At 34.0% G+C, this 27,280-nt stretch overlaps 1 long non-coding RNA gene across 1 annotated transcript in view; it reads right to left on the bottom strand.

Moving 5' to 3' along the window:
• LOC110260708 overlaps window positions 1-27,280 on the bottom strand; it is an 83,169-nt gene that overhangs the window by 6,376 nt on the left and 49,513 nt on the right. Inside the window, exon 2 of the long non-coding RNA XR_002344046.1 lies at window positions 602-664. This is a non-coding gene — a long non-coding RNA (uncharacterized LOC110260708). The remainder of the gene's footprint in view (window positions 1-601; window positions 665-27,280) is intronic.

The following is a 27,280-nucleotide window of genomic DNA, read 5'->3' as shown; positions in this document are numbered from 1 at the left end:
GAATGAAGCCACCCTAAACCAGCCCACCCCAACCAATATATTACTTGACTACAGATGCCTGAGTGAGCCAAGCTGAGGTCAGCCAAGTATAGCTCAGATCAACAGTACCCTCTAGATCAGCAGAACCACCCAGATGAGACAAAGTTTTTTTTATATAACAGAGGCTTGTCATTTAAACCACTGAGTAATGGGGTAATTTGCTGTGCACCATCACTAAATGATTACAGAGCCCTTCAGGATGGGCTCGGTTTAACAATTCAGTACTCCATAACTCTTGGAATACATTCTGCATCTCAGTAACATCTGCTGAAATTCCATCCTTTAAGACCAACTGCCAGAAAAGCTAATGGGTTACGAGAGCTGCTATCCAACCACTAGATGTCCTGTTAGATCCTGGTTGCTACTGAATGTAGGTTTTCATTGTCTTTGAATTTTCTGATATTTTTTATGGTCTAATGTATCTTTACTTTGAAATCTTTTCATCTGAGGTTGAAATCTTTTCATCTGAGGTAAGCTAAAGATATTATTTCAAAGAAGCTAACATAACGATTGTGTTAAGCTAGGTGAATAGCTTAAGTCCTAAGATATTGAAAATACTCACTTAGATGTCTAGGAAATGGATAAAGGTAATAGAAAGAATCCTTCTTCATTCCTCCGAATATACCTAAAACAAACAAACAAACAAAAACCATAGTGGTAGAATTTCCGAGGGAATAAAGATTGTACCAGAGTTACAGAGGATTTCCAGCATTAAGATCAAGTAAAATTAAAAGTCTATTAATTAAGAGATTTTTCTTCCAATATGGCTTATATCCACAAAGTTGAACTTGATAAAACACGTGTCAATTATTTGTCAAATATGTAATTATGTGTCTAATGTTTGAATTTTGCCTGCTGATTTAAGTTACTCTTAGTTCTAAAATAATTTGATCTTCAAGAATTTATTTAGAGGAAAGATGCATTCTGTTACATAATCTAAAATATCTAAAAAAAGAAAATAGATACTAATATAAAGCAACATCTGGAAATTGATAATAAAGATTGTAAATATTTAAAGTATAATAGGACTTTTTAAATAGTATAGTTATATTGTATTTTTAAGGAGGTTTTGATGTTGTCAGTGAATTTATACTTTCACAGGAGATCTTTATTTTATGTCATTTTATTTTATTTACTTTTGCTTTTTAGGGCCTCATGTGTGGCATATGGAAGTTCCCAGGCTAGGGGTCGAAAGGGAGCTGCAAGGGTATGCCACAGCCATGACAAAGTAGGATCCAAATCACATCTGCGACCTACACTCCAGCCAACGGCAACGCTGGGTGAGTCCTTAACCCACTGAGAGATGCCAGGTATCGAACCCACATCCCATGGATGCTAGTTGGGCTTGCAACCCATTGGGCCACAAAAATATTTATCTTTGATGAACAGAAAAGAAACCTTGTACTCATGGTGCTTAGTTCTTTATTACAAGTTGATAAGAAATATAATGTCCACTAGTATATTTCTGAGAATCAGGAGGAGTGGCTATTACATAGAACTTTGGAATTTATGCAGTTTGGATATTCAAATGTGAATACTTTGAACGCTTTTATGTATTTTGAGATACTTTATTAGCATTTTATTCTTTAACCTAGATTGACATAAACCATATTGCAGTTATTATTACCTTTTAAACTTCATTTTCCCTTGTAGAATTTTTACACTCACTCATGTTTTTAGCTTGTATTGTATAATAATATGCCATGTCAGATGTATTTATTCATTTATACAACAAATAATTATTGGGGACAAAAATATTAGATACTGTACTAAGCCCTAGTATTTAAATTCTCATAGTACTTGTATTTGTCTTCTAGCAGGGAAGAGACAAAAACAAACAAGTAAAAAAACAGCTATACACACACACACACACACACACACACACACATTCTGTAAAATGATATGAAACAGAACAAAGGGGGAGTTCCCATTGTGGCTCACTGGTAACAAATTCCACTAGTATCCATGAGGATGCAGGTTCTATCTCTGGCCTCACTCACTGGGCTGGAGATCTGGCGTCGCCATGAGCTATGGTATAGCTCACAGATGTGCCTTGGATCCTGTGTGGCTGTGGCTGTGGCTGGCAGCTGTTGCTGCAATTCGACCCCTAGCCTAGGAACTTCAATATGCCATGCAGTACAGCCCTAAAAAGAGAAAAAAAAAAAAAAAAAGAGAGAGAGAAAGAAAGGAACAGAATAAAGGGAGTGTGGAGTACTACAGTACTACATGGAAGTGGTAAAACAAGCCTGCAGATATATCGGGAAAGATGTTCCAGGAAAATCTGATTCAGTATGTTTAAGAAATGAGAAGAAGGCAGGTATACAAGGGAAATGGTAAAGGATAACATCAGTGAAAATAGAAGCAACAAGTTTTGATAGAGAATTGGATGTGGTAGTGAACTATAGAGTGGAATTACAGAGTGGAGTCAAGAATAACTCCAAAGTATTTTTTCAGAACTACTGAAAGGATGAAATTGGCATTTATGGGCTAGGGAGCATGACAGAATTTTGCTGTTGCAAAATATTAAGTCTGAGTCACCTGTTAGAATCCCAAAGGGTGATGTCAAACATAAAGTTAGATATATTTACCTGATTTTTAAGGGATTGTCCAGGCTATGCATATACTAAATATACAGATGATTTTAAAAACCATGAGAGTAGTTTAGGATCTCCAAAAAATGCAAAGGAATTCCTAAGACTGAGCACTGATTCACAGCCCAGTTTAGAATTTGAAGAGATTAAAGGTAGACCAGTACAGGAGACTGAGATGGCAAAACCAGTGTTGTGGGAGGGAACAAAAATACAGGTGCTTCACAGTGTCTGACTTGGGAGGTAGGGGGAAAATGCTTAGGAAGAAATGAGAACAACTTCGTCACTAACCTAATGTTCAGTTGTATCTATCTTGTAAACTCTTAAACTCTTTCTCTGTGCAACCCCCTTGCTTTGTTTTACTTTCCCCCCCCCCCCCCGCAAAGGCCAGCCACACCTGGGGCATATGGAAATTCCCAGGCTAGGGGTCAAATTATTGGAGCTGTAACAGCTGGCCTACACCACAGCCACAGCAACACAGGATCCAAGCCATGTCTGCGACCTACACCACAGCTGGTGGCAACACTGGATCCTTAATTTATTGAACAAGGCCAGGGATTGAACCCTTGTACTCATGGATACCATTCAGGTTTGCTACTGCTGAGCCACAACAGGAACTCCTGTTTTACATTTTCTAATTACAAAATAAATTTACATTAACAATAAAAAAACCTTGAGCAATAAAGGCTAAGGAAGGAGAGGATAAGGATAAAGAAAATGAAGAGGGGAAGGAAAAAAATAACAAAGGAAAGAAGGGCATCCACTATTAAAAAGGGTGTATTAATTGCAGCTCACTTAAAAGACATTTTTAAAAACATAACTGAAAATAAAAAGTCCACAAGTTTGTAATGAATTTTACATTTTTAAAATTCAATATTACATTGTAAGCATTTTTAGGACATCATTTTAGTAATACTTAAAATTCCATAATAAGATGCTTCTAACTGTTTGTAATGATTTTCCTGGAATACAATATCACTTATTTTATTTTTAAATTTTATTTTATTTTACTGGGAACAGTATTGTTCTGAGATTAAATCTAACAGGTCTGAATACGTACCTGATGGATAATAGTCAAGGCAAAATGCTAGTTTTCAATTGCCTGTGATTTCTTTTCCCATGGTTTTGATGTAGAAACTACATCTACATTTTTTTTAAGTATCCTCTCCCTTCTTCTTTAGAGTGACTGCTAGCCAAGCCTTTTTATTCATGCAAATATAAAGGAAGTTCTGAATATGGGATGGTGTTCAAAGACTGGTGCTTCTGACCAAGATGTTAAGCTCTCTGTTTAATAATGAAGTAGATCTTCATTCCAAACACAGGGGCATCTCTGATAAGGTTATTAGTTATAAATGCTTTATTCTTTTTCTTCATTATTTTCCATTTGTCAGGAGAGAAGGACACCCCGTTGGAAGCTAAGTTTTTCTAATCTAAGGATCTAAGGAGACAAATTTTTTTAAAAAGAGAATACTGTTGAAGCTAAATCCAAAAGAAAGGGAGCTCTGGGTGGGTTCTAACCAGTGGACCAGAGGATAAATGCGAGCTAGTTATCTGGTTTTTAAATTTCATTCTATGGATTGTGATTCCTTTATACTGTCTTCAAGCATTTGATACATATTTTAAGCCAGATAGCCTAGTTTTGGCCATAATTTGTGGAATTAAGAGGATAATTTGAAGCATAAGCGTTTAGGATGAGCAGCAGCAAATTGGATAACTACTTATGGAAACAAAAGACTTGTTACGTGTAGACATCTCAGAAGCAACTTCTGTGGGTAATTTTGTGGATAGTGGACAGTTCCTGGGGAACTCTCAGGAATACTTGGGTGGTGGGGTGACTCCCAATGTGATGAGGTTTTCTCATGATATATCATTTTTGATGTTACAGTAAAGGCTTCACACACACACTCACTACTGCCTCCCTCAGACACCTATACACAATTCAAATGATTAGAGATGTTTTGACATGTGTAGGTGCCATATAACTAGCTGGTTTTAAACTTTCTTATTAAGTCTAATATTTCTCAGTTCATTCTCTAGGACTTCTAGATGTATAACTGTCATTTGAAAATTATAATTTTATGTTTTTCTTTAGGAGTTGTACCTCTTATATCTGTTTTATTTCTTCGTGTATTGGCCAGAACATCCAGAATCATGTAAGTGAATAATAGCATTGGCAGATGCCTTTGCTTTCCTCCTGGTTTTAATGAGTATGATTATTTTCTACATCACCATTTAGGTCACTGTTGGTTCTTGATTTAAAGTACATGTTTTTTACAGTTTTAAGGAAATATTCCTGCATTTCTGCTTTTCCTAATTTGTTTATATTATTAGCAAGTATTAAATGCCATTGGTTCTCTGGTGGTAATATTTTCTTATTTCATTTATTCATGTGATAAAATATTAGTAATTATTTATTAATAATTAATAGATTGTCATTAAATGGCTAGGATGTCTTATTTGTTTGTGGTGGATTTTAATTGTTTTATATATTTTTGGCTTTGGTTTCATGTAACAGAAACTCAGTTTTAAGAAGAAAGGGAGCCAACTTATTGACATGTAATAAAAATGTAACTAGGAAGGATAAAATAGTCTAATAAGCCAGATTTCTTCATTTTTCCACTCTTGTGACAAAAGAGCAGAGAGTGCCAGTCTAAAGCTTCAAAAAAGCCCACATGACAAGGGGAAAAAAATTTTGTAAAACAAAAACAGAGTACTGTTAATAGAAAGAGTGGTAAAGGATAGAAGGCAGGCAAATTTTTTTAAAAGTTTTAAAGATAAAGGTATATGTATATTAAGTTAATGTGGACTTTGATTTGCTGATAGTTTTATTTAGAATCTCCATATTTACATTGTGTCATTAGTCAATGATATTTTTGGTCCTAATATTTCAAACTCTGTGTACAGATTAATATGGCTAGATAGAGGGATCTCTGTCTGCATTTATTTTCTTCATTCCCTGTTATAGTTGAATAATCATATTTTAAACTGAGAAAAAACTTACGTAAAGAATTCTGGGTCTGTGGTCTTCTGTAGAAGTAATTTCCTCCAACATTATAGGTCCCATTAAGTTGAATATCAAATCTATTTTAGGTTTTTATGCTTTCCAGAGCAGTCATTGAGTTTAATTTCAAATCAATAAACAATGAGCATACGATGTTTAATTGAAAAATATAGTTTATTCAAAATCAGTTAGATGATAATTGTAAAATTTAAAAATTTATTTAAATTCACTCAATATTTGTTCTCAAATTTACTTTTTCTGTTTATTCTCTTTTAAATAATATTTCCAGATATTAGTCCATTTTACTTTATACTTTTGTTCTACTTATTATTTTCTGATTAATTATTTGTTACATATTTTTAAAGTTACAGTTATTTACTTCTTGAGTTTGATGCTTATATCTTGTCTTTTTACTGGTGAATAATAAAGTGCAATTTTAAGATGTGAGTTCATTTGTGAATTCATAGCCAATACATTTCTATCCTTCAACCAATTCTTTTTTTAATATTATGGTGGAAGTTTTTAAATTTTAAATTTTTGTAAACTTTTTGTCCTATGTGATAGTGTGAATAACACAGAAATATTACTTGAACAGAGCCTAGAATATGCTTGCATCATGTACACATTATCTGACCTAATATATGATCTATGTTTTTAAAATATTCAGTCAATCCCAAAAATAAAATAAATTTATTTAATTTGTAGTGAAGTAATTTTATAACTACTAGCTAACTTTATTTTTTCTTTATTTACTTATTTATTTTTGCTATTTCTTGGGCCACTCCTGTGGCATATGGACGTTCCCAGGCTAGGGGTCGAATCAGAGCTGTAGCCACCAGCCTATGCCAGAGCCACAGCAACGCGGGATCTCAGCCGCGTCTGCAACCTACACCACAGCTCACGGCAACACCGGATCGTTAACCCACTGAGCACAGGCAGGGATCGAACCTGCAACCTCATGGTTCCTAGTCGGATTCGTCAACCACTGCGCCATGATGGGAACTCCTATTTTTATATTATATGAATGCATTTCCCCATCTTGATTGCCTGATTTGTCACTGACTAAGGGATATTTGCTAAGAATCTCCTAATTAATTTTTCTCTGAACTTCTTTGTATGTTAAAATATTTTGTTTTATTTATGTTGAAGCTGTATTATTTAACACATAATTATCACTCGCATACTCATTATGGATTATGAATATAAACTTACTTTCTAATTTAATATATTTTCTTGAATTCTACTTTTTTTGGACACTAGGGGTTGAATTGTGTTCTCTTTAAAATTCATGTTGAAGTCCTAATCAGCAGTACCTCAGAATGTGCCCTTATTTAGAGACAGGGTCATTGCAAATGTAACTAATTCAGAAGATGTTGTACTGGATTAAGGTGGACCCTATCCAGTATGACTGATGCATTTATTTGACTGATGAGAAGGGTGGACACATACATGCATGCATAGAGAGAATGCCCTGTGAGGAGATACAAAGGGACAGACATTTATTTACAAGGGAGGCATGACTAAGGCTACCAGAGGTTAAGAGAGAGGCCCAGTGTCCATCCTTTCCTAGAATCTCCTAAGGGAGTATGACCTTGCTGACACCTTGACTGTAGGCTTCCAGCTTTCACAACTGTGAGAGAGTAACTTTCTGTTTTCTAAACCACATAATTTGTGGTACTTTGTTACTGCAGCCTAAGACACTAATACATGGAATAACAGTTTTGCCATTACTGATTTTTATTTTTCCTTTGGTTGTATTTTTGACTCCTCTGATATGTCATCTAGATTCCTATTTACAACATGATGTAGATTTAAATTTTTCTTTTGTAAGTAGCATATGATTGAAATTTCCTTCTTAGATAACCTGAGAGAAATACAATGATTTTACTTATTCTTTTTAAATTAGATGCTGATATCTTTATGCTTCAAAAATATTTGTTTATATTTTTGTCTAAATACCTAGTCAGGGTTCAGTTGGCTTATATATTCTAAACTGATTCGATAAGTATATCAAATGTTTCCTTTACACTTAGAAACTATAACTTAAACAAAATTTATTTATGAAAAGTAAAAAACAAATAATGTTTTGATTTCCATGTTTATTATAATAACTTATTTCCCTTGCTCTTCTCTAAAATATCTAATAAATTTCCCTTTCTTGCTACTATTCTACTACTCTTATACCCAATATCTTGTAATAATCTATAATGGAATACAATCTGCAAAAACCAAATCACTGTGCTATCCACGAAAACCAATGAAACATTGTGATTTATCAACTATACTTCAATTAAAAATGAAAGTTGAGGGAGTTCCCATAGTGGCACAGCAGAAACAAATCCAACTAGGAACCATGAGGTTGCGGGTTTGATCCTTAGCCTTACTCGGTTAAGGATCCAGCGTTGCCGTGAGCTGTGGTGTAGGTCGCAGACGCGGCTCAAATCTGGCATTGCTGTGGCTCTGGTATAGGCTGGCTGCAACAGCTCCGATTAGACCCCTAGCCTGGGAACCTCCATATGCCAAGGGTGCGGCCCTAAAAAAAAAGACAAAATACACACACAAAAAATGAGAGTTGATAATAAATGATAAGTAGAAAAATAACAGTGAAGAAAGATACCTGAGAAAGGAGTGGTGATTTTAAATAGAGTGGTGAGGGGAGGGCCCAATGAGGAGGTGACCTTTGAACGAAGACTTGAGAAGGCAAGTTAGCTCATGTAGAAGTCTGAGAGTGGGGCACACCAGGCAGTTGGCAACATGCTTGATGTGCTTCAAAACATCAACAAGCCAGATGGCTGCAGCAGAGGAAGGTAAAGTGATAGTGGTATGAAATGAGATCAGAAAGTTAAAGGAGAAGTAGAACTTTTAGGGGATTGAGGGTTTTGGTTGGACATTCGCTTTTAATCTACATGGAATCAGAAAATTTTGGAGGGTTCCGCATTGACTTGATATATGGTCTTAGTTATGTATCTATTGTGTTGAGACTGGAGTATAAGTGGACAGGTACAGGAGTGAGGAGATCAGTTAGAATACTAATAAAATAATCCCAATTAGATTATTAAATCTACTTAACGGTACTCTATGCCAGAATAGTAGTTTTAGGGGGGTGAGGAGAAGCTGAGTGATTGGATATGGGGTATGATAGAAAGGGAAAGTGTAAGGATGAAACTAAGTTCTTGGTCTGAATAACTAAAAGATGGAATAACATTTATCAAAATGGGGAAAATTAGAAAGAATAAGTTGGAGAGGGGATTATCAGTATGGGTTTTGACATGCTAAAATTTTAGATATTAAGTAATCCAGTAGATTTGTGGATTATATTTATATATTTTATTTTGAGATTCAGAGGAGATAAAATCTGACATTATCAGGGCATGAATATAAATTCAGAACAGGAGAAATCTGAGAACTGAAATTTATACTCTAAAGGTGTAAGTACAAGAGATGAAGAGAGTCAACAAAGAACTGGGGATAAGTGACAAGTGGAGAGGAAAAAATACCTGAAGGGAGTGCTGAAAGCCAAATGAAGAAAATGATTGAAGGAGTTGCAAGTCACCAACCATCAAACACTTTCTGAGTCAAGTGAAATGAGTGTAGAGAATCAACATCAAATTTAGCAAAGTGGAGGTCACTGCTGACCATGACAGTAGCACTTTTGTGGAGAAGTAGGAAAAAATGATTTACTGCAAAAAGTTCATGCAAAGATAAAAGGAGGGGAATTGGAGGTAGTGAATATAAGCAAGTTCCACAAGGGGTTTTGCCCAAAGAATTAACAGAGAAATAGAAGAGTAAATAGACAGGGATGTAGACTCAGGATAGATTTATTTTATTTCTTTACATTTTACTTTAAATAGTGGAAATCAGCAATATGATTATATGTTGATGAGAGTGATGTATTAGAGGAAATAATTGATGATGCTAGACATACAGAGGAGAATTACTAAAGCAATGTCATGGAGCAAATGTGAAAATAAAGAGTCCAAGCAAGCAGACTGACATTATTAAGGAGCACAAACACTTCATCTGAAGGAAAGGGGAACGAGGAAGTATACATGAGCACAAGTGCAGGTAAATATCAATAAAATAGGAAGGAAGATAAATAAAATAGGAAGGTGAGGGTGAAGATAGCAGCCGTGCTGTGTGGAAGAGTGTGAGCATATGGACTAGAACAGCAGTTCTAAAAATGAGATTCAGTGACCCCAGAGGGAACAGTCCCAAGACTTTCAGGGTTCCAGAGATCTTTGCTTTTCTAAGGGCATGACAATAGGTAGTGGAATTTTCTTCATATGCTCCAAACAAACAACAGTGCAGAAGATGATATGCATATCTGTCTTTAACTATGGCATCCATTAAGAAGCTAATTGCAAGAATGGAAATAATGTCACTTAAAGTGAAATTTTTGTGTTCAAAAATGCACTTATTTCTCATAAAAATGTTATTTCATAAGCTTTATATTAATCAGTTACTGCATCATATATTCTGATCTCATTCTAACAAATATATGTATATTTATAACAGATACCAATAATAATTGTAATATGCTAAATATTGTCATAAATAACATGTTGTTAGTTATTCCTTAAACAGGGATTCAAATGTTTTCACAATAAATTTACATTATTACATTTTGACAGGGCTAAATATATGTCAAAATGAGAAAGAAGCATCCAAGCCCCTTAATACATCAAGCAATATTGTAAATACTTGCCAGTGTGCAAGGATGATCTCTCAATGCCCTGTCCAGAGTGCTCTGCTGAGTTATCTCCTCTTTCCATTGTCTTTTAAGCTATTTTCAGACTTAAAAACTATAAAAATATTATATATATATTCTTTAGCCTCAGCATACAGTGGCTTGGTGTGTGATCTTAGTACCCAGACCTGGGATCAAATTCTGGCCGTAGAAGTGAAAGCTCCAAATCCTAACCACTAGACCACTAGGGAACTGTAATGCAAATTATTCTCATCCATAGAAACGTAAACACATTCTATTGTGTCTTTTGGAGATGCCCCTGATCATTGCCTTGTGGATATTGACCACTTTTGCATTTGCTTATAGATTCATTTCAGCATTCTGCTATTCGATGTCTCCTTTGAATTGGTTTTAACATCCTATTGGTTTTCTCACTAATCAGTGATTTACATGAAATCAGTGACAGGTGTTTATTTTATATTTTGTGACAGTCATGCTACTATGTTTTTTTAAAATTTTTTTCTGGAGTTCCCGTCATGGCTCAGTGGTTAAAGAATCCAACTAGGAACCATGACGTTGAGGGTTCAATCCCTGGCCTTGCTCAGTGAGTTAAGGATCCAGCATTGCCGTGAGCTGTGTTGTAGGTCCCAGACAAGTCTCGGATCTGGCGTTTCTGTGGCTGTGGTGTAGGCCTGTGGCTATAGCTCCGATTAGACCCCTAGCCTGGGAACCTCCATATGCTGTGAGTGCAACCATATAAAGACCAAAAAGAAAAAAGAAAAAAGAAAGAAAAAAAAATTCTAACAATATTGTGCCAAATACACATTTCCTTCCAATTAGTCAAAAATACAATATTTTATAAAATGATACAGAAAGACAAGTGCTTCTCAGACATTCACAGAACATTATATTTTCCTGTGTTTCACAGTTTGAGCTTAAAGTACAAATGTACTTTGGGTGAAGGGAGATGTTGTGGAAAGAGGTGGGGTGAGAGTTAAATTTAAGACTTTCAAAACCAAACAAAAGTTGTCTTTGAAACTTGTCCTTTCCTGAAAGGATATTTTAACAGCAATATTTGAGAGTATAAATTTAAGAAAATATATCTTTTTAATAAAAATATGTTGTGTTTATGAGAGCTTATTCTATCACCTTTATTTTCATCACCTCACTGCACACAGTTGAAAAATTCATCAGAGGTTACCATTGGGCCAAAAACTAAATTTAGAGAGATTGAGATTTAATAAGACACTTAGATGACTGAAGCTTTTTCTGACTTTCTGAAATTAACTATATGTATGTGATTGTTATTAGTTGTTTCACAGTGCATCGTAATTGTCATTCTCATCCAGCAGACAGTGAGTTTCAAAAGGCTATTTGTTAGAGACTGCTAGCTGTCAAACAAAATCCCTTTCTCCCATCTTCCTTGGCAATAGCTAGAAACTTGGCTGTCTCTCTATATTACATTTCCAGTCTCCCTTGCAATTAGGATTGTCACATTTGCTAAGTTTTCACAGACGGAGAGGAAGCAGATAGAAAGTGTGCACTTCACTCAAGGCCCCTTTAGAGAGTGGGCATGCCTCTTCCATGACCTCTTTTTACTTCCCAGAAACTACAGTCTAAGTGTGGGGGCCACCTAACTGAGACAGTATAGTTGGGGGTGTGAAAAAACATTAAAAGAATCTGGGTTTCTGAATAACTGTGTGAACAGATCTTTCTAACATCTTAGAAGTATTATACAAGAGAGACATAAACTTCCATATTCTTCAAGCTTCTTTAAGCTGGCTCTCTGCAGTATGACAGCCTTGGCTTAGGCTAAGTAGTAAAATAATATAACTATATTTTAATAACTCAGGAAGTTGGCATGATTACTGGCATAAAAAGAATGTTCTCCAATTAATAAATAAATACAACATTGAGTTATAACTTCATGAGAAATACTTTGGCATGGTTATTTAAGAGGGATTTTTTAGTCAATTGTAGTAGTTGCTCTGTGAAGCTAATATTTGGTGTAACAGCATTACAGGGCTTGACATATATAATATACATATATATATACAAAAAAATGATTATAACATCCTTTGATTTAGAAATTATGATGATTATTATTATGTGCATTTACAAATGTGGACATTGAGACTAAGAAGTAAAAGTGACTTCCCCAAGGTTGAACAGATATTTATGCTGGATACTGAATTTGGATCCCACTATATTAACATTAATTCATTCAGAGGGTAACATTTAAGTAGCATACCATATTTGAGTAAGTGGTTGTTTTAGCACAAGGGTTTATGTAGAAGTAAAATCAATCCCAATGTATGTTTCTCTCAAAGACCGCATTTTCAGAGACGAAATTATCAAGATAACTTTTACAATCCAACTTGCTCAAAGTTTTATAAATTTACCCATTTTCCTCCTACCCTACCTCCCCACACAGTCATTTCAAGTCCATAGCATGGTGTAAAATAAAGTGATTTCTTCTAGGAACATTTCTGATCCCTTCTTTACTAAAGTGTGAAATTTGAGATTGAATACGTGAAGGTCAAAAACGTATCATCTGTCCACATGGAGTTAATGTCTTGAAGGATTCTGATTCTCTCATGTCTATGGCTGAAGCATTCCAAACTATCACAATGACTTCTCTGCCCACATATTCTTTGGGCAATGCAACTCTTTCCTCTGAATCATATTTGGAATGCCTCACCTAGTTTGTTTCTTAATAAAACAGAGCATGGCTCTTTCACTTACTTATAAGGAAAATAAAGAGTAAATACCCATCACAGTCAGAGACTATTTATTTGGCAAGGGTTATACATTATTTCCTCAATATTTGGAATATACTAGACAATTTCCTTTGTGAGTTTATTGCGTTTAATCTATTGATTACAAATATTTTTTTCTCACCTTTACACAAAATGGTATATCGAACCTTGAAATAGCCTTTCATTATTTTTCCTATATAATATGTTACCTTTATACACTAACCTTCATCATTGCAACACATATTGGCATAGTTTAACCATCCACATGAAAGCTTAGGAATATGATTTTAGCATTTCCCATTTGAATTTCAGCTTCAGCCTGAATCAGGAGCCAGCAAGAGCATCCTCAGCCAGACAGGTACACAATGGTAAAGCATTACTTCCAACACTGTAGAGCCAAGGAAACTTCTAGGTTATTATTGGCTTTAATTATCACTCCCATAAGCTGTAATATTCTTTACTTTTGGTGAAGCAGCACTCCTCAGAGTGTGAAATCCTTCCCTGCTTTTGAAAATATCCAAGAAATGAACTGAATCACTTCCAATCTGCTGTAACAACTGAACACCCACTGATAAGTATAAGCAAGGGGCAAATTTATCATCACCAATAGAAAATAGGCTTTTTGAAAGTGAGATTTGAGACATCTAGCCAGCTGCTTACTACCAGCAGTGATCATCCAAACCAAATCCACTTTCATTTTAAACTCACATTTTATTTTCCCTGATTGGTATTCAAGTTAATAAAAAAGTGGTCTTTTTTAAATTTTGTCCTATTTATTGCTATAAAATTAAAACACTAAAATATCAAGATAAATAGTTTTTGTAGTTAAAACCATTAATTTAAGTCCTACTCTTATTCACAATATCTGCTTTTTTCTTCCATCAGCTGCTTCAAGTACAAATCAGACCTGGGGATTTGAATAGGCTCCATTTAGTCTCTCTTCTGGAGGCTCAACCCACACAATCCTCATTTTTTTGCCTCTTAAGGTAAGGCTTATATAAACACACTGCACAAAGATATATGCTATTCAGACTGAAATCAGTGCACTGTGATTCACTTCTCAATATTACCTCAGGGTTTCAGCAAGTCCTTTGGTTTTCATACTAAGACCACAGTGAATTTCCTTCTAGCTCCATGCTCTGAATTTCAGTTCTATGAGGAAACAGCTATTAAAGGAAGATAATAGAAAGAAGGAAAGCAACTATATGTAAGAGTTTTGAGATATTTGGTAGACCTTCTCATTCTTTATTTTAGCTATGAAAATAATGTGACAGAGTTCATTATAAGTTGAAAGACTCAAAAATATTTTTGAATAAATTTCAGTAAATTCACTTTCAAAATACATTTAATACAGCTATTTAGCCTGAAAAAATCATCATTGACAAAGGACATCAGATTTTCTCATTTGCATTAATTCTTGTTGAAAGAGAATTTTTTCTCTGGCCTGGTGTTTTCATTTTTAAGTCCAAAAGCTATGATTTGACTTATTACTATATTAAAAATTCTGCAATTGTCTGTAACATAGCAGGTAGCCAGTGATATGGCAAAAATGTATGAACACAAGACTGTCATTTACTGATGTTCAATGTAACATTTCTTGTGTGTGCCTGCAATTTTTAAATCTTGTAGTTCTTAAAATTATAGGTATGAAAACCACAAGCTAAATCAAATCAGAGAAAAACAATAACTGTGAAATCAGTTTCCTTTGGTTTGACTGTCTTGTTTCTACCAATGTTGGAAATGGAAAATGTTGTAGTGATTTTATAAGTGGGAGACTAACCTTGATTTTAGAAACAGGAGATTTTAAAGCCTCTCTCCTTACAGAAAAATAGTTTTATTTTTGTCTTCTCATGTGGTGCACATTACCGTAACATATATCAGCAATCAGAATACTTATAGCAAAGTCTATATGTTTTAATTGTGTGGTTATTCAAAAGATCATCATTTTGATAGTCATATATATTTCATACATGTGTCTATTTCCTGTCCTCTGTATTTTCAGAAACAACTGTTCTCACGTGGTATATAATATAGCGTGGTATTGCATACAGATGGTGTACAGATTTCTAGGAGTGAAATAAGTATGAGGGGAGTCCCCATTGTGGCTCAGTAGTAATGAACCTGAGGATATTGGTTCGATCCCTGGCCTCATTCAGTGTGTTAAGGATTCAGCATCACCATGGGCTGTGGTGTAGGTCACAGATGTGTCTCAGATCCCATGTTGTTTTGGCTGTGGTATAGGCTGACAGCTGCAGCTCCAATTCAACCCCTGGCCTGGGAACTTCCATATGCCATGGGTGCAGCTAAAAAAAAAGTATGAGGAAAAAATAAAAGCATAGATAAATGACATCAAAGGGAATAATTTTGCTTTAAACAAGTATTCCAAGTGATTATGTAGAGTATTTCTACAGTTTAGACGAACATTTTCCTATTTCTTAAAAGAATGACTCAACCATATATTATCTCAAGTAATTCAATATCATGAACTCTTCAGAATGAGCCATCCTCTTGCCAATTTTCTGAGCTGTGTTCTGTCAATGGCAGGTACCCTTAATGCCTACCATGTAAGACTAAAATGCAAATATTCTATGTGTTATGGCACTTCAGGGCACTTGCAGACTTGCCATTTATGCTATTATGATAAGAGCCAGAAGCCAGTTTTCTTCAAACCATATTTTTTAAGATAGCATTAGCCAGGAGCAATCAAAATGACAAGGCACTAAGTATATGAACAGAATGAACATTCGGCAAAGAAGTTTAAAGGAATGCAGCTGCAGTAAAAACTGGTAAAAACTGCCCAGTGAGTTAAGTGGTGAATTATCTTCGAGTTTTAAACACTTTGAGGGATGGTGTGTGAATTACTGTTCCAATTCCATGGTATTTTTTGAGAGAAATAGGAATATGACTAGACCGCATTTGCTCTTGAAATACTTTCAGGTTTGGTCTGGGTGAAATAAAAATGGCATGAAAATGTCAGCTGAGCCTTTGAAGATTTAGGGTATGCTGCTCTGAGATTTAGATGATGGCAGGTATCGGTAACCTAAGCAGTTCATTTCATTATCTGATTTCATCTTCAAGGGAAATTTTTGTAGACATAACTTATAAGAAGAATTAAGAACCCTTCTCCTAATATCCATGCTGTCAAGATCAGTTTAAGTGGGAAATGCTTAAGTAAGATTTCTAAGAAAAGAAGATTTTAGAGAATCAGCTGAAAAATACAACTCAAGTCCAAATCCACAATGCATTAACTTTGGTTCTTCTTTAGCTCATTCATCTAATAAACATTTCATTATTGTTGTTTGCTTTAGTATAACAGGCACATTGAAACAAAGATGTTATATTGAGCTCTAACCATTTCTGGAGTTGTAGCAAGATGAACTTTTCACTTATGTGATTACTAATTCACAGTAAAGAAGAGCAGTAGAAATGACTAATAACACTGGATGGAATGGTTTACAAAAAGCAAATTATTACTTATGATCACTTTTTGCTTTGGGGGCCTCTGGTTGCAAATAGAAATTCAAGATTAAGAAAATAAGAAGACATGAAGAATGAGTAGTTCATAAATATGGGGACTGTGTTCATGTCGTGTTACTCAGGTTTGCATGGAAAGGACCATCTACAAAACAAAATAAGAAAGTACCAAGACGTTAAAATAATTATGTTGAGTTACATTCCAAATGGCAGTTTGGAGTTTGGCACATGAAAATTTTGAAACTAGAATACAATAGATCCCTTGTTACCAATCCTCTTCTCTGTATGTAAGGTCCTCCTCATCAAACTTCTGCCTGAAAGCCATACTTCATGGAGCCTCCTCAGGTCCATTTAGTCCAGAACTATGTTTACCTAAGCCCCTACTCTTTTATTTGTACCTTTTCCTTACAACACTCACAATCTCCTGAATTCTGGAGCCATGACACCTTTCTCTGAGTTCCTAGAAAGTAGAGACCATGTCTTGCTATTATTTTATCCTCACTACAGGCTTTGGCATATGTCAATTTTCCAGTAATTTTTTCAGTAAATTAAATTATTTTGTTCTTTTCCTTTTGTATAATCAAACAGATATATTCTAAGAAGTTTTAAAAATCAGGATTAATCTCAAGACTTAACTAAAGAGAAAAATGTTTCAGCTCTGAAAATGAAGCATTAAGATTTGAAATGAGAAATAATCAATTTTCCTCTAATATGTTTAGAAAGTATATTTGTATACTTCCAATGTATTTTCTTTTAATCTTTTCTGATATGCTTATTTTTAAAGAGTAGATATTATATTTTATCTTTTATATAGTAACATAATATATGTTTCTCATAATAATTGATATTCTTCATAACTATCTTAACACTAGCATTCTAATCCATCCTATTGGCATAGTACAATTCACTTACATTTCTTGTTGACATTGAGTTTTACTTGTAGTAGATATTACAAAGAACATTGCAACAAATATTGTTGTATTAAAAAGTTAAAAACATTATTTAAATCTTAAATTGTTAGAAATAGGACCTTCATGGTTTTAGTGCACAAAGAGTAAGTAGTGGGATAACACTGAAGACATAACAAGATGGAGAAAAGATGGCTAAAATAGCAGGATGATTTAAAACATATTTTTCAGACATATTTGCATTACTGGAATTTTACCTGGAACTTAAAGGGGCAGGGAATAATGTCCAGAAAAGAAACACACCCTCAGCTAACATAGAAGGCTATATATTCTATAAGGCTGAGAAAGCTACCTGCACACACTTTTCACACTCGGTACTTGGAGTAGCAAGCTGGAAGGAGGTTGTGAAGCCTAGGAACAATACCCCATTAGATTTTATACTGAGAAATTATGCAGTGTGGGAAAATCATTTAACAAATGTTTAGTAGGGAGCTTCAGTGTATCAGATTGTGAACTAGAGCCGAACTTCCTGGGTTCACATGACATTGCTTCCACTGATTAGGTGCGTAATTTGGGGAAAGTTACTTAACTGCCCTGAACTTATTTTTTCAATCCAAACAGGGAAATATTAAGAGTACCTGTCATCTAAGATGATTTTGAACATAAAATAAGCTAATAATCATAATATGAAGTTTGGACAATTTTATTCTAAGTATTTTGTGTATAGTAATGTATTATATGGATATATACAATATGTGAATATATGCATATTTATGAGTACATCATATGAATTATATATATATATGTAAATTAGGATTTGGAGAAGCATCATAGCTTAGTGTTTAAAAGTATGGACTGCAGAGCTAGAGTACATGGGATTTGAAATCAGCTATCCACCTTACTATCTAAATGATGTTGGACAAGCTATTTAATTTCTCTGCACCTTTATTTCCTCATTGGTATAGTGAGAGAGTAATAATACCTACACCTCATGTTTTGTTATAAAGATTAAATAAGTTAATCTTTTTAAACTGCCTACAACCTCTGTCACCTAAAAAGCTTTATATTCATTTGTTATATTGTTGCAACACTAAAATATAAGAAGATAAAGATTGACATACAGAAATGATTGATCTCTATCAATAACTTTCCTTTTTAAAAAACCCAAAACTTCCAAAATTAAAAGAAAAAAAAAGTAACAGTAGGTGCACCACATGAGCATTGGCTTTTCTTTTTGTTTTTTTCTGTCACTTGAAATGTTGCCATGACTAAGGTTTACATACTTTCAAACATGTAAGAAAATCTCCCAATATTTCAGAAAACTTCAATAAATCCTGAAAGGTAAAATATAATTACTCAAATGGAACATGACCAGCATTTTGGGGAAAGAAAGGTATCACCATCACTGTAGGAAGTAAAATAGAAAAAAACTCTTAATTTGGTGGTAAAAATGAAACAAACAAAAATGATGAAACAAACACAAAAGGACTATATGCCAAGTAAAGTCTAATGGAGAAAAAAAAATGATACAAAGTGAAGCCCAGAATTTGGATGTAAATTAATTTATCTTAGAAAATGTGAGAAGCATAGAACACTGTGTTACAAAACGGTACATTGGGAGTGTAGCATTTTTTTTTTTTAACCAACGCTGACATTTCTGAGACTTAAGTCCCATAAACATGGAATAGGTTATACTTTACTAAATGCAAACAGTTTTTTATTAATTTAGCTTAGTATTTCCCAACTCAGCTGTATCAACATTTTTGACTGGAAAATTCTTTGTTATGGAATACCATTTTGTGCAATGTAGGATATATATCATCCCTGGTCTATACCTACTAGATGCCACTGGAAGCACCCTACTTGTGGCAAATAAAAATGTACTATAGCATTGCCAAATGTCACCCGGATGGGAAAAACTACCCCTGGTTGAGAACCACTGCTTTAGCCAATCAAATGAAATAATCTCAGGTTTGAATGACAGCTAAGGAAATCACATAGTCCAGTTCTTAACACATTTTTTTCCTTATTTGTAGATGAATCAGTGTTCATCTAATGCTCCCTTGAATTGTATCTGTGATTAAGAAATCAATTTGTCACACTCAAATTTTACACTATCTGTTGTTTAATAGTTCTTTCTTACATCTACTTCTCTAGGGATAATTTTATCTTACATATTTCTGTTTCAATTCTGCTAAGTCTTATTCTCAATTAGGGAAAGGGAAGATTCCTCCTTTTTCCTGCCAGAATACTCAAATACTTGTATGTCGCAGCTTTAACCCCTCCCAACAGTGTGCCAGTTGTGATACTTGTAAAAAGAATTTCCACAGTCCCTGTGAGCTGAGGAAAATACACTTAGAAACGTGATTGTATTTTCACATTCTTTGTTCCAAATTCTATACAGAACCTTGAATCATTGGTCCCTTATTAGAAGCCTTATCAAGCTGCTAAGTCATATCAAATTGGAAGACCAGAAAATATCCAATCAGGAATTCCCATCGTGGTGAAGCAGAAATCCGACTGGGAACCATGAGGTTGAGGGTTCGATCCCGGTGTTGCTGTGGACTGTGGTGTAGATCTCAGATACGGCACAGATCTAACATTGCTGTCGCTGTGGCGTAGGCTGGTGGCAACAAATCCAATTAGACCCCTAGCCTGGGAACCTCCATATGCCATGAGTGCAACCCTATAAAGACCAAAAAAAAAAAAAAAAAAAAAAAAAAAAAAAAAGAAAGAAAGAAAATATCCAATCATTTACATTTGCTCTACTACTACATTTATTGCATGTATCCTATGCTTTTAGAGCTTTTAAAAGTAAAGGAGTTCCAGAGGTAATCCATAATTTTATAATAATCAACAATCCTCATTTATAGTTGCTTACAGAAAAGATAGTCAAAACATTTCACAGTGGGGTGTTAAGAAACACTGATCAATTAAAACAGATGCCTGCCCAATGAAATTGGAATTTTGCCAATAAAGAACCAGTAAGTAGCATCTCTATACAAACCAACTAAATACCAGGCAACTCTCAAGGGTGATTGTTAAAACTGATTTTTGGACTTTATATCAAGTTCCATTAATTTTCACCTACTCTTTCACTCCGTCTAGGCCATTTTGGATCCTGACCATTACTCAGTGTAAACAATCCAAACTAACTATCTTAATGGTTAAAAACTTTATCTGGCTTTACTCAGAGTGAGAAACCTAAAAGAAACACAAATGAAGTGCTAGAGGTTTTATTAGCTAATGTTGCACAATCAACTCCCATCACATGGAAATGTACCATCTTTGTTCTTCTAACTCCAAGCAAAACCATAACCTACTATGTTGAGTGTATGTTTTCCTTAGTGATTTTCCTAAAGCTCTCTCTCATACAGGGCTTCTCAGAAATCTTGGTATCTTCCAACTTTTACTCCCCTTACTGTGATGTGAGGTAATTTTTTGCAAGTCAGAGTTGTTCATGCGTATCACATTTATTCTGCAACTCATTTTTTTATCCTAAGTCTATTTATAGTGTCAAAATACGAACAAATTGTATGCCAGGCTTTTTCACAAAATTTATCAACATATTTTTATAGGCAAATTGGTATACTGTCTGCTTTGAGTAGCATAAATAATGAATTAAAAATCAAATATAGAAATTTATATGCTAAGCATTTTACTTTATAATCTATAATCCTTTTTAAACATTTTATTACACTTTTATCCTTCCCCCAAAAATGTTGGGAATTTGACATGGCTACTGTAAGATTTACTGAAAAAAATAGTAGCATATAAATAGAAAACAAGATCATGGAGAAAATGTTAAAAGATGTATACAAATTTGCTAATATAAAAACTGCTAAAGCTATAGCAAATTAGTCTTCTTTGTATCTCAATTGTCCAGCATAACATCTGGTATCTAGAAATTATAAATAAATGTCTGCTATATTTAAAAATGACCAAAATAATTCTTCATATAAGCAATATTCATAGCATATCCGACTTTTACTCTAAAATTTTATTACCTTGAGTTTCCATATTTTAGGCACTAAAACCTTAGGAATCTATTTAGGAACTACATTTTATGAAAATAATTTTTAGCAAAATAAATTCTTATTAATAAAATATGGATTTGCAGAACAAAATATTCATGGATGCTGCTAATTTCTTTCAATGATATATAATATCATTAATTCTAATTCTTTGATTAAAATCATAGGATCATAATTAAATTTAGGAAAAATGTTGCTATAGAAGATCTAGAGAATTATTCTCCAAACACTGATTAGGCAATCTCAGTTTCTAACAATCTTTTTGCTAGAGTTTAGAGATATTAAAGAGAACCTATTTCATTACCTTTCTACTAGAAAGTTTTCTTTCTGTTTTTTCTCTAGAGTTTAACCTTAATATATCAACATATAACAGCCTCTCTAGTTTTGCTCTCTGGAGAAGCACAGAGGAAGTTCTTATCTATGTTTGCCAAATCTAGTGTATGTTCAGAAATCCCAGGAGGTGGTGGTGGATACTACACACACACACACACACACATTCTCCTTAAATTAAATCATTTGAGAGTATATATATTCTCCATAAATCACATCATCTGAGAATTTTGTTATAGCAGACCTTACTTTAGAGCTCTGAAATATTTATTTGTAAATGTGGCCTTGGTTATACTGATCACCAACCTGCACTGACAATCACTGATCCCTGCTATCAACTTCATATCTTAATAGTGAAAACAGAACATTACTTGGGAAGTGAGTTTGGTATTGAAATTAGAAAACAGAAAAGAAGACTAAATTTGACCTAAGTTTATATAATAGACCATTTTGCAAAAATGTAGCCAAGGTAGAGACTTCGATTGTGAGGATATCTTGAGAAACTAGGTATTATTTTGTGTAGTAAGCTTGTTGATGAGATCTTGCTTTCTGCAGAATGAGAAGAGACTGAAGTGTAATTTTCAATAAAGCTGACTCAACTCAACACATATTGTTGAAATAAAAAACTCTTCTTCAACAGATGGATTTTGATGACCTTATTAGAAACTCTGTGGGAAAGACTTTTTGGTGACGAAATCTATAGCTAGTTCCTGATGAAATGTTATTTGATAAGTAAACTGTTATGAAGTTGAATTGTAAAACTTCAATGGCCTGCTGGAATTCCTTCTTTTGGTACCTTGCCTGAGTCAGTTCACACTAAATTTGCCACAAACATATTAAGTAAAAACTTCAGGTTTATATCACAGGGAATATTGAAGAGTATTTTTTGCAACTAGGATGGAGAATTAATAAATATGAATCCTCCTTCTTTCCCTGACACCAACTGGATTTACAAAAGCAGGCAAATAACTTCATTACACTTATGTTCTTTGTCGTTTCTTTGTCTTGAAAATAATTAAAAGTAGTACATTGATTTATTGAACATATTTTTTAAATTTCTTTTATATTAAGTATTCTGATAGGTATGAAAGGATTTACAAATAAGATAAAAAAAAAAGAGCCCGTTGGCCAAGGAGTGTATAGAAATCAAAAGTTATATGCATCAATATTTACAATTCAGCATAAAAGGGAATATATGAAATAGAGATATATGAAAAATGCTGTGGGCATTTGAAGAAGAAAGATAATATTTTTGTTTTGGGTTCTATGGAGCTACCACTTGAAGAATAAGTAGGATTATCACATACTAAGTTGGGTGATAGTGGTACTTTATGAAGAGAGTTAGTGGTTTTCAGGATTGTTTGCCTTATTATTTTATTTACAAATAAAATTTTACCTAGAAATCCTATGTATCTGGTAAGTCACAGTGCATACTCTCTAATTGAGAGGGAAGGGAGAAGGATAGGACCCAGAACTCCACAGGAAGAATCACTTGCTGGGTTCATTTTTGTTAAATTTAATTTTACCGGAGTATAGTTGACTTACAATGTGTTAGTTTCAGGAGTACAGCAAAGTGAATCAGTCATACATACAAATATATCCATTCTTTTTTCCCGTAGAGGTTATTACAAACTATTGAGTAGATTTGCCTGTGCTGTACAGGAGGTCTCGTTAATCATCTCTTTTACACAGTCGTGTGTATGTATTATTCCCACCCTACCGGTTCCTCCCCCTCAACCGTTTCCTCTATGATAACCTTAAGATTGGTTTTGAAATCTATGAGTTTGTTTCTGTTTTATAAATAAATTATATTGTATCATTTTTATTACATTCCTCATGTAAGTGCTATCATATGGTATTTTCTTTCTTTATGGCTGATAGTATTCTTAGGCATTGGTGAGGAATGTTATGTTTACTCAGAAGAGGCTGAAAAACTGTGGGCAGAGTAACTGGCAACAGGATGATACCATGGACAGAAACCAGCTCAGTAAGAGGAGCAAGTTGAAGATAGAGGTTAATGAATTTGCTGGTCACACTGAGGTGCCAAATTCACATTCAGCTGTAAATGCCTAAGAAGAGACAGTTGGAATGAGATAATGTGAGAAGTTGAGGTGAGGGATATCATTTGGAAGGATTGCTGACATCTAAGTGAGAGATAATATTGCCAGAAAAGATGCAGAAAGAGAAGACAGATGGACATGGACAGGGACTGAGTCTTAGGGAATTGTAGCTATTCAAGGTGTGGCAAGCAAAACAGAAACTGTGAGAGAATAGGGAAAGACAAAGGGATGGAACAGGCAAATGTCACGTCAAAGATGCTTAAATTACAGCTTATACTATCAGTAAATAAAGAATGGCATGTTTGTTGGCTGGCTTTGTTTATTAATATAAGCTTTTGATAAGGACATTCAAAATTTATATCATTCTGTAAACTGTGATATGAATAGACACAAAATGTCCTCTTATTAAAATAAAGAGCATGTATTTAGGAAAAAGTCTAGATTAATTAGATTTGCTAGATTAATTCATAACTGAATGGAAATATTATTTCCAGTTTGAATTTAATTCAAGGGAGAAGGACTAAACACCAGTGAAGGCAAAGAGAAAAAAACTTGAAAGCAGAAAAACAAAACAAAACACCATTACCATGTTGGATTATATTAGATTTACTGGAGTCAGAAACTTTTTTCTCCTATGATTCTGTTGAAGAGACCAAAATGTTAAATAAAATGCTATATTAAAGGAAATAACATAAACTTATTAATGTCATTATTAGCTGAAAAAATACATCAACTATCTAACAAAAGCATGTTTAATTTCCAGAGAAGGTCATGACTAAATGTAAAGAAGCAAAAAAAAAAAAAAATTGATGACTGAGAAATGATACCAGATTGGAAGATTAGATCAATTTCAATCATTAGGGCTAAATTATCCCCTAACACTTCTAATAGTTATAGGCTTATTCCTGACTATATATTTATATATTGTCTATATATATTTATTTTATATGTGAATATTTTATTTTTATATATGAAAGATGCACATGCATCTTTACACACATACATGCAAACACGCACAAATGCTTAATTTCTATTCTAAATGACATTTACACTGATCATCATAGCATATATAGTATTTTCTAATAATGTCATAAAATTTAAGTGCTTTTCTGATGATGCACTTTACTAGAGTAGTATCAGTACTGCAGATTGTGAGGAATACTGGGTAAGTTATCTGCATTAGCAAAATATTTTAAAATTGTGTTGATGTTCTTTTTATTCTTTTAATACATGTTCTTTTTTAATATTATTTTCCATGAGTTTGGATATAGTTTTCTGTGATATACAGTAAGACTTTGTTTTTAATCCCTTCTATATGTAATAGTTTGCATCTACTAACCCCAAACTCCCAGTCCCTCCCACTCCCTCCCCCCCTTGGCAACCACAAGTCTGTTTTCTATGTCTGTGTATCTCCATATTCTTGATAATAAAACACTGTGTCACCAGACTTATCAGGGTGGGGATGAGCTATAAATCTCATATGACATTCCTAAAATTTACATTTGATACATTTGAAAATGCACTTAAATTTCTAATGTCAAGGGTGAAAATGCTTCATTGCATGTCAGTTCTCTGATAGATCTTTTCTTCTGCAGTTGGTAATCATATCATGCAATGTTTTTCAAAATGTAGTTTGTGCCTCCCCAGATAGATGCTGTGTTTACAGAGTAACTTTTGGTGTTCTATATTATTCCATGTTGTCGTCAGTGAATACTTAAACTGCTTTTTCTTATCACAGTTTACTCATATTAAAACTATTATAACTATATGTTTTACATTTAATTCTCTTTCCAAAGAAAATTAATATGCAGAAAGAACTCTAGAGCAGCTTTAGAAAAGAGAAAAAAATTATCAAAAGAAGTAGCACATGAAAAGAATTGCATAGAAAAATACATAGATAATAACAGATAAACACCCCTTGTCATAATAGTTCTGGCAATAACTTACTTAGTTGAAGGTAAAAGTATAAGAACAAAAGGCAGCTTAATGTTACTGACCTAAATTATTCCAAAATTTTACTGATCAGTTAGAGTAAGATATTTCAGAGTAAAAATGCTTTTAGTTGGAACTGATTTCATTTCCCCCCATGGCAACAGTAAGTTCTCCCTGAAGCAGCATCTCCTCATCTTGCCTCAGCACCACCAACCACACAAAGTGTGTGAATGCACTTGGCATCCTGCTAGACTCACTCTTGGAGATTTTGCTTATTTGGTCACTATAGGTGGTTGTGTTTGTGATCGTGAAGTTAATAAATTGAGAATTCGTTTAGGAATTATAATCTGTACAGCAGAAATTGGCACAACATTGTAAATCAATTATACTTTTATTTAGAAAATAATTATAATTAATTGTCAAAATATAAGCAAATACAATCAAAAGATAAATATGTTTTAATAATATGTTACCTGTATGACAAAAACATGGTAGCTGAACCTGCAAGTAGAGACATAAGACAAGGTGTGTGCTATTAGAAAGAAAATGTATTAAGTACTAATCAAGTCCTGAATTACAGGCTAGACAATTAAAGATGGCAGAAATTATATATACCTTAAAAGCTATATCCTTTCCTGATTTTCTTTATTAGCCTCTGTGACACTAGAGGAGGTGAAACATAAGAAGAAAGGCAGAAAATCATGGGAGATAAAAAGTGTTTTTGATGAAGTCCACCCATCCCAATATTATATGTCCTTCCACAGATAGAGTTATTTCATATCCCATGATTTGTGCATATTTCATATCACTCATCCTGTAATATTCTTCCTTTTTTATGTGGCCTGCCTCTTCTACTCAGTCGTCAAAGAGTGATTCAATTATCACATTCTGTGAAAAACAGTTCCTGATTGTGTCCTACTAACTTTTTTACTGAAACAGCAAAGACTTTCAACTTAGCTCTTATTCTTGAACATAACACTCTTACAACATCTATCACATTGTGTCATAGTTACTTATGTATCTCTGGTTCTAAATACCAAGTACCTTAGGAGTGGGACAAGGGTCTTTAGGAAAACAGCCAAGTTCTTGGAATATAGTAGGAGTTCAGTAAATGCTCAGTGAATAATTAAAATGGATTTTCATTAATTATCCACTGTATCTATTTCTCATTTGACCATTATGTGGCTATCCTAGTTGATATCTAAAGTGCTTCCTACCTCGAAAATAAAGAACAGTTGTATGAAATTCTGACCCCCCCCCAATATCTCCACTAACATTATTGACCACTTTTTTTTTTTTTTTGGCTTTTTTAGGGCCGTGTATGCATCATATGGAAGTTCGTGGGCTAGGGGTCAAATCTGAGCTGCATTTGCCAGCCTTCACCACAGCCACAGCAGCATGGGATCCAAGCTGCATCTGGGACCTATTCCAGATCCTTAACCCACTGAGTGAGGCCAGGATTGAACCC

The sequence above is a fragment of the Sus scrofa genome, chromosome 5 (genome assembly GCF_000003025.6).
Source record: "Sus scrofa isolate TJ Tabasco breed Duroc chromosome 5, Sscrofa11.1, whole genome shotgun sequence".
Taxonomy (NCBI): domain Eukaryota; kingdom Metazoa; phylum Chordata; class Mammalia; order Artiodactyla; family Suidae; genus Sus; species Sus scrofa.
Note: the sequence above shows the minus strand (reverse complement) of the source record. Positions and strands in the feature narration are given on the sequence as shown.